Source organism: Nannospalax galili, unplaced genomic scaffold (assembly GCF_000622305.1).
Source record: "Nannospalax galili isolate Female #2095 unplaced genomic scaffold, S.galili_v1.0 scaffold408, whole genome shotgun sequence".
Lineage (NCBI taxonomy): Eukaryota > Metazoa > Chordata > Mammalia > Rodentia > Spalacidae > Nannospalax > Nannospalax galili.
The window spans coordinates 1,422,364-1,432,842 of NW_008358662.1; positions in this window are offsets into that span (position 1 = coordinate 1,422,364).

Genomic DNA, 10,479 nt, shown 5'->3' on the forward strand with positions numbered 1-10,479 from the left:
TTATTTTATTTTATTTTTTTACAGTTATTGCTCAGATTTGCCCAAAGTACAATAATTCCTAAAGACAAGGGTCTAGTGAATACTGTGCAGAAGCAACTGTCTGTCTGGCAGGGCTCTTTCCCACATCTTCCCCAGTCTTTGAAGTTCCTCCTTTTCAAATTAGGCCCAGGGTTACTCAGAGTGGGAAATCACAGAAACCTAAGGCTGCTGGGTTATGACACAGGAAGCCAGGAATCAGGTGGGTAGAACCAGCCAGGCTTCGCCCTTCCTCTTTTCTTTTGCCTGTACTTCCTCTGGGTAGCTTTTGCTTTGTATATATAAACACACATGGTTTATTTTTAAAAAAGTTAATAGATATGGTGAAAAACTTAAGCAATACAAGAATGTAGCTAATATAAGCAAATCTCCGTCTTCTAACTTCTACCCTTTGCCAGAGGCAACCTCTGGGCTGTTTTTAAGAGACCTTCCATACATCATACATTATTTATTCTATCCCCCTTTCTCTTTTCAGCAGTAATTATGGCTCTTCCATGCTGTGCCCTCTGGTTCCAACCACATATCTGGGCGCTCTTGTAATGCATGAACATGTAGCAATAATCTACCTCTTTATCTGACAGCCCATGATATCCTGTATGGCATGCCATTGTCCAGATGGGCTGCAAATTTTAATCAGTAATTTATGGATAGATATGTAAGTCTCTAAGGATTTTTTCTACTCTAAAGAATCTGTATTGAATGTGTTTTTATATACATGCAAAAATATCTAAATCTAATTCTTTTGAATTAGATAATGTTAAGATAGAAATGACCTAGGGCCTAGAGATTTTTTTTTTCTTTCTTAAGGACTCTGAAAATTCAGGTCTCTAACTTATGATTGCTTAACTTATAATATTTTTGACTTTATGATGATACAAAAGTATTCACCTCACACATATTTAATAGAAATCACACTTTGAGTTTGACTTTTTTTTTCCTGGACTGTGATGCTGAACAGCGGTGGTAAACCACAAATCTGTCAGCCACTTGATGATCCCAGTGGCAACCAGTACTCTGTAGCATACTATGTGGCTAAGCTAGAATCTTCAGTAGTTAGAGGTATCAAATGGCGCTGTTAACCCTCTATGTTTTTAACATAGATTGGGCTGATTGGTATGTAATTATCTCCTAAGTGGAGGAGCAAAGGATGACTCCTCTCCACTCTTATTCAATGCAGTGCTTGAAATCTTAGCTAGAGCAATAGATCGGGAAAAATAAAAGGGAAAATAGGATAGGAAAAACTCAAATTACCCTTATTTGAAGACGATCCTATTCTTAGACGACCCCAAAGACTCCTCTAGAAAACGCTTTGATCTGATAAACACTTGTAGCAAAGAAGCAGGATATAGAATAAAACTATACAAATTTGTAGCTTCCATATATACTAATAATTTCTTACCAAGGAAGAAATCAGGAAAAATTCCATCCCTAAAAGCTTATAAATAAATAAATAAATAAAACAAATAAAGTATATGCATAATACATATATATCTAGGAATAAACCCAACCAAGATGGAACAAAGGCTCTACAGTGAAAACTTCAAAACACTGAAGAAATTCTTGAAGTCACTAGAAGATGGGAAAAATAAATGACAGGCCATCTCTCATAGGAGTCACTGGATGCTCTAGGAAATGGGCATGGTGGTGGTAGAACTAATTATAGAGACACTACTTATACAAATATGCTTTTTAAATGATATTTCATGTTGAGGATCAAACCCTTTCTCTTTATTTTTTTATCTCCTATTTTATTTAGGATTATTTTCATGACTTATGACCAATACTTGGCTTTTAGAAACATATGTATCTCCGTACATTTAAGGAGGTATCTCTGAGGGAGTTGGAAGACGGTATAAATAAATAAAACCTCTGATAAACATGGGGCACCTGAATATCAGCTACGTGAGGTGTGTGTATTATGAACTAGGAAGCTGAGTCATTTAAGTGATAAGTGATTTGTACAGAAAGAATGATAAATTTACATGAGTTTAAAAGATAAAACTGAAAACATTAAAGGTATTCTGAAATCGTGGCATTCCAGAGATGAATTCACCCTCTTCTTCCATTAAGAACTTGGAAGATGTTGTGGTAGGAGATTGAGAACGTCTGCTGGTAACTCAACTACTGAGGTTGTCACACACTATGAGTATGTATGCATGTGTGTGCACACACATTAGCTTCTTAAGTTCTTGCTTTATTTTGCTCAGTTAAGAAGTTTCAAAGTTTGGGACTGGAGAGATGGCTCAGCAGAGCACCAGCTGCTCTCTCAGAGGACCTGGGTTTGATTCCCAGCACCCACGTGGCAGCTAATAACTGTGTACAACTCTAGTTCCAGGGGATCCAACACCCTCTTCTAACCTCCGTAGGCATTGCACAACATGGGTGCTCTTACACACATGCAGTCAGTACACTCATACACATAAAAATAAAATATTGAAAAAGGAAAAAAAGTTTCAAAGTAAGTGTCCCTGTAGGCCAAAATGTACCTTTCTTTCCATTCATAGGTTTTCTAAAAGTGGTCAATAAGGTAATTAGAAAGGTCTTTAAAGTCACTTTTAAGTCCGTTAAGTCATGACTTGGCTGCTTACTTTCCTTCCATGTATATCCATTCAGTCATTCATTCATTCACACATTGATTCACAACCTCTTGAGTACCCACCATGGGCCAGATTGAGCCACTCTGATAGGGAAATTAGTATGACACACAGCCATATAACGATCAAATAGCTTGAAAATTTAGCACCAAGATGAAGTCAGAAAGGAGGATATCCAAGAAAATAATCCTGTCTTAGTCTTACTGGAGGATAAAAGGTGAAGAAGCAGATGGACAGCAAGTAGAGGAAGAAGAGCCTGCTAAGTGCAGGCTGGCTTGTGAGGAAGGATAAGAGTTAGTTCTATGAAACAGCTCTGTCTTGCTGAAAATTGATTGAAAAACACCATTATCAGCATCACTATCATCACCACCCCTTCACCACCACTATCACCACCATCACCAGCAATATGTCCCCCTCATCCTGCTCAATTACCACCCAAATACATAAGTAAAAAGAGGGAACTTGGAAGATGGCTCAGTAGATATAAGGCTTGCCCTGCATGTGTGAGGACCAGAGTTTGAATCTCTGGCACCCATACAAAAGCTGTACAAATGTGGCCTTCCACATGTAGTGCTCAGGAGGTGGAGACAGGAGCTTTCAGGGGTAAGCTGGTTAACTATACTGGTCAAATTGGTGAATTTGACCAGGTTCAGTAAGGGACCTTACCTCAGTAAGTAGAGCGGAGAGAAACTGAGGAAGACACCGAACGTCTATCTCTGGCCTCCATATGCACATGCACACAGGTGTGCCCACACATATTTGAACATGCATATACACAAGCACACCACACTCACAACTGTTGTTTGACAAAAGTTCAATAAATTCTAGAAAGAACAATGACAGCAACAAAACCCAAATACTAACAAAACAAAACCCCAAAGTAAAACAACCCACAAACCAAACCAAACCAAAACAAAGTGTGAACCATGATCAAAAACTGGAAAGGAGGAAGAGCCAGATCAGAGGGAGCACCTCATACCTTATTAGAACATTTGCACCTTGATTCTTAGGATTTATTGTGGAAATTTAAGCAAGGTGTAAATTAATCCATGTGTGAGGATTCTACTTTTTCAGACATACCAGGCAAACCTCAAGAGTGTAATCCTCGCGCTTCAGTCATATACCATCATATCTAGCTAAGAATGATTTTCCCCTCTTGTTTTCTAAAGTGGAAAAGATAAAAAACAGTAATGATAGATTCTATAATTAGTTCACTAAAGTTCTCTTTTGCTAATGCAACTGGCAGCATTTCTCAAGTTATTTACTATGTCCTCTTCACTAATATATTATCTGGCTTCATTTTCCTTTCTGCGTGATTGAGGGGAGACTAGAATCCAAGGTTAGATCAAGCTCTAATTTCTTAGTATATTGAAAAAAGAGGACAATGGAATTGTTTTCTTGCTCTGATTTTATCTTTATTTTCTGGAAAACGTTGAATCACATAGTTTTGAGTGGAAATCTGGGGAAACAAAATGGGGTTCGGTTTTCCTGGGCTGGAGTTGCTTCTGTTTTGTGGTATTGGCTTTATATTCCCTTATCTTTGACAACTCTTTGTCCACTTATGGAATTGGAAAGAGCACTTATTTATTTTGCCTCAGGGCTGGACTCGCTGGAGAGACTTGATAGATCATCACTAAACATTTGTTGAATAAATGAATGTTTATGTTCATTCGTCCCTTTTAAAATATTATCAGGAAGAGAAAGAACTAACATTTTTCTATTTATCAGGGAGGAAAAAAAATCCTTAAAATTTACCTACCTTCACATAAAAATTACACTACCAGCAATTAAAAAATTCCTCTTTCTACTTACACATGAACATACACACTTGAGAAATTTTCACTGATAAACATGGACACTGATGAAATTATCATTCATCAATAAATATCCAAAGGTGGCTCTCCTGACATCTGACTTGAAAGTCACAGAGATTAATATGAGACCTAACTGGTGTAGATATTTTTTCCTGAATAGTTATTATGTGGCAGCTGTTCTAAGGCCCTGTGTGAATTTCTGGCTGAAGGAGAAAATGCTCAGCAATGTTTCCATTTTGTGATGAAGTCAAACTCACTGACAGCCGCATTATAGGCTTTCCTGGGGTTGTTATTTGGTAGAGTTTTGAAAATCTTAACTGGAAAGTTTCAAGAGGTGTAGGAAAGAAATTTGACCTTCCTGAAATGCTGGAGTATATTGTTCCAAATGTTCTGCTGGTTTTTAAAAATGACAGTTGCAAATACTTTTAAAAATTAAATGATCTGTGCTACAGTGTTCTGACCTTACAGCAGCAAGTATTTTCTCCTCTTTGCTCAGAGCTATGGCTGTTCAAAGTATGTGTCCTTTCCATAAACTGGGATCATGAGCAGAGGTGTGAAAGTTCTGAGAGGGCTACTTTTGAAAAAATGAACACCTGGGCCTGGTGGGGCATGTTTGTCATCTCAGCACTCAGAAGGCAGAAAAAGAAGGACTCAGAGTTCCAGGCCAGCCTTGACTTTGTAGTGAGACCCTGTTTGGGGGAGAAAAAAAGTGAGTGAAAAAAAAGCTCGCAAAAACCAGCAGTGTCACGTTGTATTCTTGTTCCATTCCTCTTCTGTCATGTCTGTTCCTCTGTATTTTAGAATTCTCGAGTTTTATGTTATTATCTTCACCTAGTATAATTCTAGGTTCAACTTGGGAATAAGTAAAGCAAACTAATACTTTTAGTCTCTAGGTGTACCAGTTGAAAAGAACATTCTTGGAGCTTGAATCCTTTGGTTCTTTATAGACCGAGATCCAATTGCTAAATCTATCAGTGACTTCTCCATTTAAAGGATATTAACTGCAAGAAACCCACGTCCTAAATCTCCAAAGTAACTTATTTGAAGTGCCCTTGTGGAAGTAATTATTGTTAAGTGGGGTCAGGCTGGTGCTTTGATATGATGGGATTATCCTTACTAGAGGAGTAAAGAGAGGCCTGAGCTGACTTTGAGCCAAGGAAGAAGAGGTCATATATACACAGAGAAATGGTGGCCACCTACAGGCCAAATTTACCGCCTCAGAGTGAAACTGCCTTCCTGACACTGGAGCTTCTCCTCTCTGCTTCCAGACTGTAAAGACATTTCTGTTGTGGAAAGCCCACAGCCTGTTAGGTATTTGCCGTTGCAGCCAAGCAGAATAACAAATTATTTTTCACTTAAGTACAGGACATCAACTGCAAATTATCCTCAGCCAAAAAAGCAAGAAGGGAGAGAGAGAGAGAGGAGAGAGAGAGAGAGAGAGAGAGAGAGAGAGAGAGAGAGAGAGAGAGAGACTTCAAAAAAAGACTGAAGTTAAAATTGCCACACATTTTAATGAGAGACTATGGAGAACTCACTCCTTTAACTGTGACATGGTATACCTTATAGGGAAGCTTTTTGTTCTTGGTCCTGGAGATTGAACTCACAGCTTTGTACACTCCACTACTGAGCTAAATCCTCAATCTTTTTTTTTGGGGCGGGGGAGTTTTAAAACCAGGGCTCAAAGTTCTAAGGAGTTGTTGTCAGAAGTTCTGAGAAGGAAGTTAGTCATCACTCATCCCTCTCCATGCTCACTGACTGGCATCATTATCCATTTTCTTTCAGAAAATAAGAATGTTCGAGGGCCTAATATATAAAAAAATGTAGAAATGTTTTCCTCAATTCCAATGTTTGGAGTTTTGTAGTAATTTCATAAATTTTATTTCTTTTAAAATAATTTTTTATTTATTATTTTTATTTTATGTGTATGAGTGTATTGCCTGAATGTATGTAAGTGCACCGTGTCATGCAATGCCCATGGAGGTCAGAAGAGATTGTTGAATTCTCTGGAACTGGAGTTAAGGATGGTTGTTAGCCACCATGTGGGTGCTGGGATTTGAACCTGGGTCCTCTGTAAGAGCAGCCAGTGCTCTTAACCACTGAGCTATCTCTCCAGGCCTGATATTTGTTTCTTTATTTTGAAACTTAAAGTTTTTTTGTAACTTAATAGATACATTCCAAAGCAGATTCCATATTCCTCAGGAGCTGTGGACAGTTAAAATAAACATTATTAATAGAGTTAGAGGACCAAGAGAAAGCTAAAGTAAACAGCATTAATAGAACTTTGGGAAACCTCTACTTTCCTTAGTAGGTACTATTTTTTAATATTTTACTTATTATTTTTATTTTATGTGTATGCGTGTATTGCCCGCACATAGGTAAGTGCACCCGTGTCATGGAATGCCCACGGAGGACAGAAGAGGCTGTTGGATTCCCTGGAACTGGAGTTACAGACAGTTGTTAGCTGCCATGTGGGTGCTGGGATTCAAACCCGGGTCTTCTGCAAGAAGTCAGTGTTCTTAACCACTGGGCCATCTCTCCAGCCCCAGTAGGTACTATTTTATGCTTGTTCAATCAAAAGTGTTTAGTCTAAAAGCAGAAAGTTGCTTGAAAAAATACCAAATATCCAGAGCCAAATGAGAAGAATGTCTTTTGAATCAAAATGAGATAAATTTGCTAAAATGTTTCAGTTTTACAGACATAAAAGCATTCTAGTCTCATCAACAGCTTTGCACTCTGTGTGCCCTTCAAGAAGCCTGGAAGCTTTCTGGTGAGCAATCCTCAGGGCTGTTGAAAGGCAAGTAGAGAAAAGAATAGGGCTGGTGAAGCATCACTCAAAACCAAAAAGACTACCCATGTAATGGAAGAAAGTTTAATAAACATATATAAACGCTGTTTTTCAAACCAATCGTTTTTAAGACTTTAAATTTATCTTAATAAGAGCTGTAGGAAATCAGCTTAATATTCATCAGAAGGGAGGAATGCAATGTAAGTATGTTGATGTTGGGAGCTGGGGATGTAGCTCAGTTGTGAGAGTACTTGCCTCACATGTACTAGATCTGAGGCTTGATCTCCAGCACTGCATGAACTGGATGTAGTGGGGCACATCTGTAATTCCAGCACTATGGAGGTGAAGACAGGGGGATCAGGAGTTCAAGGATATCCTTGGGGACATATCAAGCTTGAAGTTATACTGGACTACATGAGACATTGTTTCAAAAAACAAAAAACAAAAATGCAGATGCTGCAGGAAAATGAAAAACTTGTGGAGACAGATGGTGATAGTGAAGGCTATGCAATAACAAGAATTTATATTTTCCCACAGAACTGTATACTCCAAGTAGTAAAAAATGGTAAATCATATGTTTCTATAAGATTTTTTACCAATAAAAATTTAATGACAATACAAAATATGTAGGAAATTATAAAAATAATAATACTTGTACAAGTATAACCAAAAAAACGTGTTGATTCTGTAACCACCTCAGAAGGTAGTAAGGTGCTATGGTAAGAGACCCCTTTAGCGGTGCTATGTCTACAACATAATGCTCAGAAATAATTGAAATTCATCATTTGGGAGACTATAAATCACACAATAAATTAGTCTACTAACCTTTGGTGACCTTCTAATTTTCGAAAAATTAGGGATATGTATATTTCTCAGTGTGTGCTTAAATTTACATTATTTGAATTTTCTATTTTTAGTGCTTTGTCTCTCTCCATTAGCTCAAATAATTAAGAATGGGTGCTCAAATTGAATTCAAATGAAATTCTACCCACTTCGGAATTCCAGAAGACTTTGTAAGAACATTATAATTCCCATTTCACAAGTCAAATGAAGGAATGCACAGTTGTTCACTGGGGTGAAAATGAGTGCTTGTAGTCAGAGAGATTAGGTTCACACTTCTAAGGATAAGAAAGGTCCTAGTCTATGCTCTCCCTTTAGCATGATCGTTGTTCTATAAATTTAGTATTTTCAGCATTTAAGCATAAGGCCAGTGTTATTAAATAAAGATATGTAATAGAGAAATCACAGTTGTAGTATTTTTAAATATATATTTTACTTTTTAACTGACAAGTCATATTTATGGGATGCAGTGTGTTATTGACTATATTATAACCAGATCTGCATATAGGCATATTAATTCAAATATTTATTGTTTTTCTGTGTTGGGAATGCTCAACATCATCTTCTAGACCAGCTATTTTGAAATGTAGAATTAATTGCTGTCAACTGTTATTCCCCTACTGTACTTTAGAACATTAGAAGCTCTTCTTCCTACCCAACTCCACTGGGTACCCATTACCCATGTCTCTCCATCCTCTCTTCCTCACCACCTACAGTTGTGATTTTAAGGATATTTCAGAATACATTGATCCAGCATGGACTGAAATTATCCATTGAGTTAGGTTCCAGAGAGCCCTTCTGCATTTTGCTTACATTGGAAAGTTAAGAATGGCCTCACAGTCATGAAAATCTGTCTCAGTTGCCCTAGAATTGATGTCCTTTTGGAAGCTGACTCAAAGCTGAAAGTTGCCAACTTGGAGGAAAGAAGATGTTTAAGCAATGGGTTATCAACTTGGTTAAAGACTGAAATAAGGAAAAAACCAAACAAACCAAGCCAATATACATACGCACACACACAAGTACATAGGCATAGGCACACACACACACACACACACACACACACACACAACCACATGGCATAAGAACTAACTCCATTGAAGTAGTTTGGGAGATTTTTGTTGCATAGCCAGAACTACCAATAAGGTATGAGGGCATTTCTTCTTTTTCATTAGAAAATATTTGGGAATGTCTATAGATATTGTCACAACTTTGGGGGTAGGTTACACTGGAACCTAATGACCCGAGATTAGGAATGCTGATAAATATACTATTAATATACAGAACAGATGAATTTGGTTATAAATGGTGACAGTTATGCAGGTTTGAAGTTCTGTGATAGGAGCGAGAATATAGGAATAACCATGCTAAGACATTTGGCCTAAATAGTGAGGTATTGAATGTAATTGAGTTGTAAAATGGAAAGGCTTGTCTGACTTGTTAGATCTGAGATGAGCTAAAGTGAAGGGAGGAATAGAAGGTGGGTGAGCAGACTCTTGGGAAGGTATTTTTATTAGGACTCTGGCTTTTTTTCTCTCTCTCTTTTCTTCCTGGTCATCATGAGGTGATTAGTTTTCTTCCATTATGAATTTCTACCACGATGGGCTGCTTCATCACAGCTCCTAAAGCAATTGGACTAGGGGATCATTGACAGAAAACTCTGAAACCAGGAGCCAAAGTAAGACTTTCTTCCTTTTAAGTTTCATGTATCATGTACATTGTTGGTGTTGGAAAATATCATTGATGTACCACTGGGGCTGACCAATGAAGGAAGCTAGGACCCAAAACCCAGTTGAACAGCAAGTTTGGCCAGGCAATATGAAAAGTCTAGAGAACAACAAACCAGTACCACAGCTTCTAGCAGCAAACTGTGGATGAAGAGACTCTAAATAGATGAACTAGGCTGGTCCTGGGTAGTGAATGTGAAAGGCTAGTGTGCTGGTTGATCTTTGTCAACATTACACAAACTAGTCATCTGGGAAGAGGTAACCTCAATTGAGGAATTTTCTCTATCAGATCAGTCTGGGCATGTCTGGGGGCCATTTTCTTGTTGATACAGAACAAGATTTCTCCAATTGATATAGAAGGGCCCAGCCCACTGTGGGCAGTGGCATCTCTAGGCAGATGGGCCTGTGTAGTATAAGAAAGCTAGCTGAGCAAGCCAGGGGAGCAAGTCAGTAAACAGTGCTCCTCCATGGTCTCTGCTCAGTTCCTGCCTCCAAGTTTCTGCCTCAGATTCCTGCCTTGGTTTCCCCCAGTGATGAACTGTTACCTGGAAGTGTGAGATGAGATCAGCCCTTTCCACCTCAAGTTGCTTTTTGTCAGTGTTTTATCACAGCAACAGAAACCAAACTCAAACAGTTGGGAAGTCTCAGGAGATAAAATGTATTAAGAGCTGGGATGTAGAACAATG